Source organism: Haemaphysalis longicornis, unplaced genomic scaffold (assembly GCF_048455015.1).
Source record: "Haemaphysalis longicornis isolate Haplotype H1 unplaced genomic scaffold, Haemaphysalis longicornis Haplotype H1 scaffold_7, whole genome shotgun sequence".
Lineage (NCBI taxonomy): Eukaryota > Metazoa > Arthropoda > Arachnida > Ixodida > Ixodidae > Haemaphysalis > Haemaphysalis longicornis.
This window is the reverse complement of record NW_027526422.1, coordinates 38,077,318-38,087,969: the sequence shown is the minus strand read 5'-3', so window position 1 is coordinate 38,087,969 and position 10,652 is coordinate 38,077,318. Positions and strand designations below refer to the sequence as shown.

Here is a 10,652-nt window from a genome sequence, read left to right as displayed (position 1 = left end):
ATAAAATGCGTTCTATTCTGCAACTTAAGGAAAGCCGTCAAATAGCCGCTACACCGCTGTAAGGATGTCATTCAGTGGTCGAAGAACGCCAAGACCGGGAAGGAGAGAAAAATATTTTAAGCAAATTTCTAAGTTATCTGATGAGGAAAGAGCAGTAATTTTTCGCTGAGGCACTTTGCGACCCCTAATCTAAGTACAGGATGTCTTGGTTGACTACTTTCTGCAAGTATTTAGAAAAAAGTTGAAAAAAGTGTTGCAGGGTCGCTTTAATTCGGCCAAGGCAAAATATTTGCTCAAAGAAACATTCATTATGACTTGGTTTTATGCCGCCTTGATAAGGAAACGAGAAACGAGCACAAAAAAAATTAACAGAAAAAAACACGCCTGCTTTTTTTCTTCGAACCCGTTTGAACCCGTTTGAACCAGTTCGAACCGGTTCGAACCGGAACGGAATGGTGCTCTGGAACTGAACCCGAACCGAACCCGAAAGGCTTGAACCCGAACCCGAACCGAACCCGAAAAAAGTCCGGTTCGACACCCTGGTTAACACACATCAGAATGAGTGCTCAGTGTTGCATCAAACCGAATCGGTTGCAAGTTTGTTTCTTAACAGCGACTGGTGTGTCTCCAATAGAGGTAAAACCAACTAGCATGCGTGCAGCATAGTCAGAATTAAAGAAATACTCTAACGAATCTTGCGGGTAACATTTATTTCGCTGTCATGGGTGCCTATCAGCCCAGTAATCATAGAATGGCACATTATTTGGTGGATCGCAGCGTAAATAATTACTTCGAGCTTCATTTATTTGTGTCAGTTTCGGTCGCGACAAAAAACATTCTTTGCGGTGGCGACATTACAGGAGGGTGCTTTAACATTGCTGTTCTCGGCGCACGTGCACAAGCAACATGATGTCAGTCCCAAAACTTCTACAGACTGCACAAAGCAGAGCAGTCCACACCAAGAGCATCTAGGACGTTGCCCTTGTCACAGGAGCGCTGATATCAGTTGTTTTGAGCAAAGGGATCAATGCGTCACGCTGATGTCTATGTTGAAAGGCTACTTATTGTGACCTTTCTTGTGCGTGCAAGTAGTAAAATTAATTGGTGTGAATGGTTACTGGTGCAACTTCGTGACAGATATTTTCTCATACAAATTAAGTTTTTTTCGTTCTTCTCAGATTCGAAATTTCATGTGATTACTCCTTTGTGTCGTTCTACACCTCTGCACGTTTCACAGTCGCGGTGTGGCTTGTGCGTAAAAATTGAATTTAAATTTTTGTCTCACAATATCTACATGGTGTTTACATCATGAGTGCAATAGGGTACAGGTCTGTAGCAGCATACATTCAGTTTCATCAAAAACACTATTTCAGTGGAAGCCTATTGCACGGATCTATAATGCATACAGCAAAAGAGTCACAATATGTACAAACAGGACAATAAATGATGTGGTTGATTTGTCTGATTAGATAAAAAACAAAAACAAAACAATGATTGCCCAGCCAATATTTAACATTTGAAAACAAAGAAACATAACAAAGCATAACACACTTAACACAATGATAAACGAGCTGCCGCTGGTTTTACATAATTAACTGAGGCACTTTAAGGACACATATAATGCAATGCATTTGTCAGATGGAAGTGAAGACCAAAAAAATAGTTGTAATTGGAAGCTTCGGAGAATGTAGACATTCCCCAAGTTGTCTAAATTATTTCATACCCTTCTGTGGGGTTTCTTGTCACTTAAAAAGCTGCATTTGAAAGAGACGCGATGTTAGTTGGACTATACATGACAAAGCAATATAGAAACTGCACTGCACACAAATGTTCTACGCACTCAGTTTGCCAATTCCTATATATATATATATATATATATATATATATATATATATATATATATATATATATATATATATGTGAAGTATAAATGCTCCAGTTTTGGCATGAATTCCGCAAGAAAGCTTTCATCTCTTTTAAGAATGGCATTGAGCTGTTGTTGTGACGTGTACATGTACAAAAAAGCTAGTGCCCTTCCACTCTGTGAAGAAGGATGACCTGCAAAGCTGGACGCAGTCCACGGAGTGCACGAAATAAAGCATGTTTGTTGTAATTTACGATGGAGCATACTTCCTAGCCAATTAGCTGAATGAACCTCTGAAGCATCTAAGCTTTGTTCGTGCAGACCAACATGGAGCTGCCTGTGGACACCCCCTCCCCCCCGCGTCGTAAGCATCATACTGTTTGCATAACACACAAACCCAATCCGCTAGTACCACTCCGGATATAGGACAGGTCCCACTAGACCGTTTAACGTCAGCATTTAAACCTCGCCCCAGGACAACGGAAATGTCCTCCATCAGCACGGGCACGAAACGTTTAGCTGCGCGTGCACGCCCCGGGCCTCTCTCCCACAATTCTCCACTACAAGCCTGCGCACGCATAACCCGGCAACCGTTCATGTGCGCGTGCTTAGAAGTGACAGAACCGGTCGAAAATATCTCCTGAAAGCCCTCTGAAGAAGTGATCTTGGTTCACGCCAGTGTTCCGAACGGGAAAATTGCTGTTCATCCGGGAGGGATTCGCCGCCACTCGACGATGAACTTAAAGGCCAACTGCACTCAAAATTTCGACCTCTTGAAAACCATATTTTCGTATAGTCTGCTTAAAAAGAAAGCAACATGCAAAATACAACAGCTGAAATACGCGCGTGGACGCCGCAAGCAGCCAGCAAAAATCGGCGATTTTGAAACCGAAACCGAGCAGAGCGCGGCCATCGCAGTGACGTTGCAGCCGTCCAGCGAGCGGCTGGACGGTCACCAACTCGGGAGAAGGTCTGCGCGCAAGCTCTACGCGAGCACGTGCGCAGCCGAGCTCGACCGGTTCTCCGGATGCGTGGCTGAGCAGAGGAAAAAGCCCCCGTCGGCTGGAACGTCACAGGCGCGTCATGGCTGTTTACGCGATCCGCCGGCAGGTGCAGCGTGGTCTGCGGCGGAGCTTTTTTAAACGCTTACGGCTGATTAACGAGGCGTTTTACGGGGCTGCCACTTGTGTCACAGCTGATTTGGGGGTACTTACTACACATTAAGAATAAATTTGATCGAGGTGAAATTTGAGTGCAGTTGGCCTTTAAGCCGGTTGCGGCGGCGCCAGAATCTTTCCGTTGTTTTTGCTCCTCTTAGCACTTGTGTTTGGGCCAACGCTTCAATTCTTGCTCTTCCTCAAAACGAACGGCATGCATCCCTCCGGTAGCGATTTAATACCTAGAATCCTTTGAGCTCCATTCCCACGTACAAACATGTGGCTGCCCATTTCCCCGCTAGTACGCATCTTACTGTCTGTGTAAAACATCAACCCACATCCGACCCACTCTATTAAGTAGAACAGCCGACTAAGAGCATTGAGCCATGTAATTTCGACATCTAAGTCTCCCACCAGCACAACCGGCATTTCATTGGTAGCTGCAAGAAGCCTATCTGTGTGTGCACGTCCCCCTTTTTCCAACCGCAAACCGTGCAAGCATAAACCGGCAACCGGTGAATGCACATACTTAGGCATGAAAGACACCGGCGAAAATGTCGCTAGGAAGGCCTTCCAGCTGGGAAAGAAGTATGAGCTCACGCCTGCGTTCAAACTGGGAAAGGTTCTCCGGAACCTGAAGGGATTCGCAGCTACGTGGCGAAGCGGAAACGGTGACGGCGGGTTTCGGTAGTTTTAGGGGAAAGCCTTTTGGCAGCCGTTACCTGGGCTTCGCGGGAGCTGTGTCCGTTTATGTCCGCATAACCGAGTGAGAGAACGCAGCAGTGACAAGAGAAAGAAAACGGAGGGGAGCGTCTAGCGAAGGGTGAGGTGGCGTACGACAGTGCGGGTACGGCGTCATCTCTCTCACTACCTTTCCCTCACACATGACTCATGCGTCGCCACCAAGGAGCGCCCTCCTCCTGACACTTTCCCCAGACGCTGTTCCATACTGGTGTAATCCGAACCACTTGACATTTGTGCGGGAGGTTCAAACACGATCTGCAACAACATGCTCGCTGCTCCTTTGAGCGGGGCTAATAGGAACGACGCGACATTTGCGCGGGAGGTTCAAACACGATTTGAAACATGCTGGCCGGCGGCCGCGTCGCGCTGCGTGGTAGCAGCAGAGTAGCGCACTCCGCCGTGCGATCGCCGATCACGCGAATACTTCCTTAGACGCACCAGAAATGCGCAGTGACCGAGAAGACTGCAGCTCGCGCTGCGCACAAATTTCACATTACGGAGTATAGTAATCGTAAGTGCATTTTTACGCCCATCTGTGCTTCTGTTCATTTTTCGCAATCATCTGATAACGGCACTGCCGCCGTTAGCAGGCGACTGCGCAACTTGCCAAAGAGGCCTCGGTGAAGGCGAGAGGAAAATAGTTGTGAAAGAGGTGTCAGCGGTGGAGAGGAGGAGCCACGGAGCGGCGCCGAGTAAATCGATGACACCGGAATGAAAACTGCGGGGGGGGGGGGGGGGGGGGAGTGGGGGGGTGTTAGACATATACTGCTTTGCTGTAAAATGCATGATCCATGTTACGTATGTACAACATGAGCATGGTCTGCGTGTAGTAGGGGGGCCTTTTCTTCCAAGACCAGGTGAACGTTGTCATAGCATATGTACTTAATCAAGCTGAGGTCCTTGTCGTCGTCAATGACCATGCCATCTTTATTGTTGTACGGGCATTTGATCTCTACCAGGTGGGTGGTGCTGCCTGCTTTGATCACACCATCAGGGCTGCAGCACAGCCAATGTTGTTCTGGGTGAATTACAAGTCCAACCTGTTGGAAAACATTGAAGAGTTGGCGATTTTTTACAGAGGGTATACAAAATTGTATCTCGTGAACGGGAGTTCCCAGAACCCGTGCAAGTGTTCTTCGTGCTGCTGCTTCTGCATCTTTTCCTAACGAAAATAAAGTTGTTACTCATTGATTGGTACATGTCTTTTATTGGGATGTGAATGTTTAGAAATAAATTCCTCCTAAACAGCATTAACCTTTTCCAGTTTTTGTTCTGCCTGCAAACTTGGTGCTCCATCTCTGTAGAATGATTGATTGTTGCGTTTAACGCGCCGACGCAACGCAGGCGATGAGGCACGCCGTAGTGGAGGGCTCCGGATTAATTTTGACCACCTGGGGATCTTTAACGTGCGCCGAAATCTCGTACACACGAGCGTTTTTGCTTTCCGCCTCCATCAGAAAAGCGGCCGCCGCGGCCGGGAATCGAACCCGCGACCTCGTGCTCAGATCTCTGTAGAATGGTTGTCCTATTAAAGGAGCCATGAAGAGAAAATGCAAGTTGGTTTTATTCGAAAGATTTCGTGTTTTATAGTGCCCCCAGCGCTTGTCCGGATACAAACGGTGGTTTATTCACTAAGAAATTAAACAATTTAGGTTAAAATTTTGATTTTCCCGCTCAATCGTGCGTTTTCGTGGCCCCAAGTGACATCACGGGAACCGACCGCTCTGCAGCCTAGAGTACCTTCATTCACGCATCCGCCGTTCAGGGTAGAGACACATAACGCTGGCGCCGCCATGTTCGGTTGCTCGCTCGCCTCCGAAGCAAGTCATTGTGTCAAAACCGCGCTAAAATTATCGCCGCAACGCGGTTTACTGAAGAAGTTTGAATCATATTGTCTGTTTCGCGTTGCTAGGTCTCGTGGGAAACGAAAAGAATAACGCGTTGAGCCCGTTGGCCCAATTGCGGCGGCACGGGACCGTTCAAAGGTTGTCTCCACCCTGTAGCGGTGTTGGTATGTTCCCGCGTTTCTTTACGTTCCGTAACCTAGATGGCGCCACCATACCGTGGCAAGCGTTTGGTTTGTTTTTGCCCGCATTTAAACCTGGCTTGTTTTTGTTCTGGGAGAAAATATTCGTTCCCTGAAACAGTGCTCGCTCGACAAATGGGGTCACGTAAGACACCGTTGCTTGCGTCAATCGGCCAGTGTCGTCTGAGACAACCCCAAGCCCCGTAGTACTGTGCAGCTAAACCAAAGCATGCTGTGCGCAGTACGAACAGCAGAACGCATCAGTACTTCTATGTTTACATGTGCTTTCGTAACTTCCACTGTTTGTCCCATCATTCCTATTGCTTTGTAAAGAATGTGCCCTAAATTTAAGCGCAAATCGCTCGTTCGTCTAGTTTGTAAGCTCTACCTAATTTGCCTCTGCTTCTGCCAGCCTCCGCCAATCGCAGAGCTTAGCCCATGTGACATCACAGGTTCTGTTGCGGGAAACGAGCTGGTGGGTCGCATGACCATTCCCGTTTTTCCTAATTATGTAGCTTATTTGAGCGAAGTTTACGTTAAAAGTGGTGTCGGTATGATTCTAACGAGACAATCTTTTGAATGAACCAAACTTGTGTTTTCTCTTCATGGCTCCTTTAAAAGAACAACATTACAGTTATGGGCCTTTGTTATCTTTTGCAGGGTTGCACGTGTGATTATTCTATTTACATTTTGTTACTTCTGAGAAACCTCTATGCAGGTAAACTAACCTTAAATTACCTCCCCAGTTTATTTCATTACTTTCATTTCATTTCATTCCTGTCCCTTTTCTCTTGGGTGAAACTGCACCCTTGTTCCCATTTCTGTTTTTGTTTTCTTTGCCTGAACTAAACAGTGATCCATGGTAAATGCCACAGCTCCCCTCCAATAAATTATTTTTTTCAAAAATGTGCCCCCACCATACGAAGCGGCATTTGTTGTGAATGATCTGACTGTTTTAAAAGCCTTTCGCGAGTTCTTCGAACCGCGATCGCCTACTTATCACACTGTGAGCCGTGGAGCTGGTGATCCGCACACGGCGTTCTTCGTGCCACCTGAGACAAAAAAAAAACATGCGCCGCCGTCTCACGTAAGTATTAAAAATTGAACATCTGTCTAAAAAAAACAGACCTTTGTGTGGCTGCTTGACCCCGTCTAGCCAAGGAGGTCTAAACTAAACAACTTCGTCCGCATTTTTGATAACAAATTTTTGGTAGAAGTCCCTCTCCGTTTCCGTCAATGCAAACAAGATTTCCTCCCTCTTCACTCGGAGGGGTGCTGCACTCGTCACCTCCATGGGGCTGCACGTCTTTCCTTCTTGCAAAGGATACTTCTGAGCAGCGCCGTATCTTCTGCATCGACAACTTCGTCGACTGGGTTGCGAAGTACGCCGCTGCATTCCGATTGTACTGCACTGGTGCCGCTTTTGCACTGCAAGATGCGCGTGAGGACATTTTACGACCGGGAATTTGCTGAGAACAGTTTCCGGATACAGTGGCTCAAGGAGAGGGGCTGGAAGAGGCCGAGCTACACAAAAGATTTAATACGTTTTTATTCTTTTTTAATGCACGCTGTCGTGGTCGTCATTAAGCGTGCGCGTTACAGCTTACCGATGGAAAGATCCCTTAATGATTTTTTGGTATCCAAAGTTGGGCGTAATAATGGCATACCCCATGCACACGGTAAATCTGTGCAAGATTCATGTTTGCGTTGGTTGGTGTACACGGCCACGGCTGCAGCGTGCTTACACCATCCGCAGCACACAGCCTTGCAGCTGCAGCTGGCTTGGAAGAAGCGCCTTGGTTCAGCCGACAGCTGAAAGGTAACGTCTACTATAAATATATGCCCACGCGACTTATTAAATACGCAAGGCAACTAAATTTAACCCACTTCCAACCACACATCGTACTCCGCAGGTTTTGTTTGCGCCGCGCATCTTCCGATGACATGGGAGGGTACCGTGTCACTGTAAATCACTTCTCTAACTCCGAAAACGTGTTGACCGTGGTACAACTTCTTACCGCGAGCCGGGCTTTTTTATTTAAAATGCCTCTCTAAGTTTTCTACGGCCCGAAACCTGCAAAAGAACACCTGCTGATCTTGTAGGCTCATGTCTGCGCCAGTGCTGCTGGTTCACCGCTGTCGTCTGCTTCAGAAAAACTTACCGCGTATCTACCAGATGGCGCCACCAGTTCCAAAACGCAGCGCCACCATACCAGCGCGCGAGGCCCATACTGCTTCGCAAAAAAAAGACCATTGAACGCTCTTGTTCATCTCTCGGTTATTTTTTTTTTTTTTCACTGCATCGGTCATACGTTTTCCCGGATATTACGTCTCTCCCCCGCGTTTTTTTTTTTAAGTATCAACGAGGGTCTACTGTATTGACCAACCATAAAAACTTTTTAGCGATGCTTGATATCGGTAACCATCGCGCACGATGGCTTTCATCGGTACACAACGACGCCGTTTTTTTTTCCGTCATTCTTCATCACTACATTCGGGGTTTTCCCAAACGCAGGTCAAGAGCCGTCCATTTGTTCTTATTCCCAACGAGAGGATGGTTGCCGTGGACGGTTATTGTATTGACTTGCAATGCTTGCAGTGCTTTTAAGATGCAAGTGCTCGCGAGCTGCTTGCGAGAACGCCGGCGATACCATGACGTGGTGAACTTGCGCTTTCGTCCAGACGAGCGCCGCCCGCCGCACAAAGACGCTTCGTCATCTCTGTCTAGACAGCCAGTCGCCTTCGCTAGCAGACGATACGCTGCCGCGCCTCTGAGACGCTTGGAGCACTTGGAGTATACCCTCGTTCCCGTGATTGGATTTCGGGTTGTCTGATTGTCTGCTTTGAAAACGACTCTTAGATCGCTAGGCATACCTTTTTTGAGGGGCGTGCGAGTTGTGCGGAAATGTCTATTAGCGACAGACACGTGAAGCAGGCTGTTTCCTGCGGACTAAACGACGACTGATACCGGCCGGCGGTTCTGCGCAGTTTCCGTCGGTATTCGCTGCCCCTGAACTTCGATGAAAAGGAATTACCGGCTGTATGAAGCCTTGAAAAAGTGAAAACCGGTCAGGTTTACTACTTCCAAACTAGTTGTCGGTTGTCAAGTCCGCCCCAACAAAGATTTACCGCTTCGGAGGCTGCAGTGCGCGTAAGGTCGGTTTTTGTGTCAGTCACAGTGATGATGGGGGACGCCGCAGGTGAAGAGCGACTGAGAGGACACCTTCTTGGACTTCTGCGTTGACTAATGATGATGATGATACAAGGAGTTTACTGCGGAAGTTGTGTGCCGCCGATTGGCTCGAATGATGGATCAGCATGGAACCAACCAAGATTGCCGGTAAGCTTACTATTTTAACCGTCATTTTCCCCTGAATGGAAACAGTGAATAATCCACTCATGGGAAATGAATAACAGCCACAATACTCGCGGCGAACGGGTTAGGGAATTGGCGAGATTTTTCTGCCTGCACTTTGTGCAACTTGTTGCGCTGTCTGTTCCGTGACTGCGTTTGTGATTAATTACCCTACATATAAAAACAAATAGCAGTGTCAGTTCTTCGTATGTTTTTGTAACGGCAACAAAGCCATCTGAATTGTTGACGATTCGAAAACCGGCTGCTACGGTCGGTAATTGCTCCCACAAACTTTTGCCGAAACTTCTACATATACAGATATATATGAAAGATATATACCTTGCGAATTGCTAGCGATAACACCGGTGACGCCGGGACATGGTGAAGTTTGGCTTTGAGTGCCACGTCATTGCACCATACGTCCGGTCGCTTTGCGTGATTTCGTTTGGAGACAGCTCCTTTCTTAGCAGCTCTCTGTCTGTCTGTCTGTCTGTCTGTCTGTCTGTCTGTCTGTCTGTCTGTCTGTCTGTCTGTCTGTCTGTCTGCACGTGCGAGCGAGAGCAAGTGGTGAGCTTGAGCGCGAGTGATTGCATGGGAAAAAATATATTTTTTTAATAAATGCGAGTGAGTGGCGTCCAGTTTCGCTGAGGTATGGGAAGTAGAGAAATTCCTGTTTTGAAACTAATCTGATAAATCTAACAAAAAAATGGCCTTATGCTTCTACGGCTTCTTCAATCCTTTCAAAGTGACATTAACATCTACATCGACGTTAAATTATTAACTAGAACGGTTTTACGGCACTGACCGCTATACCGGACCTACGCGCCCGTGGTGGATGCCATCAGCAATATGCGAAGGACAAAAAGATTTTTCTCTATTATTTTCCCTTTCATTTTTTGTAATGTTCGTAATCATAATTATCTGCATTCCTTGGGGCTAATGTTCGTTTTTTTTTTTTTTGTCAGGCCTCTTCATTTATTTATGTGCACATAGGGATCACTACTCGAAACTTGAATTTGGCGCGGTTCAGTCATCTCAGGCAAGCACCGAGCGATGGCGCTTGCAGTCTGTGACTGGGCCCAAGTGCCCAAATAGTTAATGTGTATGGAGCACGACGTGATTTGGAGAGCGCGATTGTGACCATTAGTCATTTTGTGCTGCTGATTAGAAATATTTTGTTTATTCTGATCAGGGTTTCCCGACACCCGTGTTTTTCTTTATTTCTAAAGCGGCTAAATGTACAACTGCGGGACTCCTTTTAAATGAACGAACAAATCCGCGGGCGCCAAACCGCTTCTTACAAGCTTTTCTTTCCCCCTTTGGCTTCTTACGAGTTCTGAATGCGAAAACATCAGTGAGAGTGTTCTTTCGTGTTTTCGCTGCGATAGAAGTTTTTTTTTCCTTATTTATTTATTTATTTATTTATTTATTTATTTATTTATTTATTTATTTATTGCTGGGGGTTGTGTTTTTCGAGTTTTGGCATTAATGCGGTACGGTCTATGT

The 10,652-nt window shown here is 46.7% G+C and overlaps 1 long non-coding RNA gene across 1 annotated transcript in view; it reads left to right on the top strand.

The window, feature by feature from the left end:
* The first annotated feature begins 8,455 nt into the window (after nt 1-8,455).
* Nucleotides 8,456-10,652, top strand: part of LOC144145255 (uncharacterized) — a 175,446-nt gene continuing 173,249 nt past the window's right edge. The window contains exon 1 of the long non-coding RNA XR_013317460.1: nt 8,456-9,131. This is a non-coding gene — a long non-coding RNA (uncharacterized LOC144145255). The remainder of the gene's footprint in view (nt 9,132-10,652) is intronic.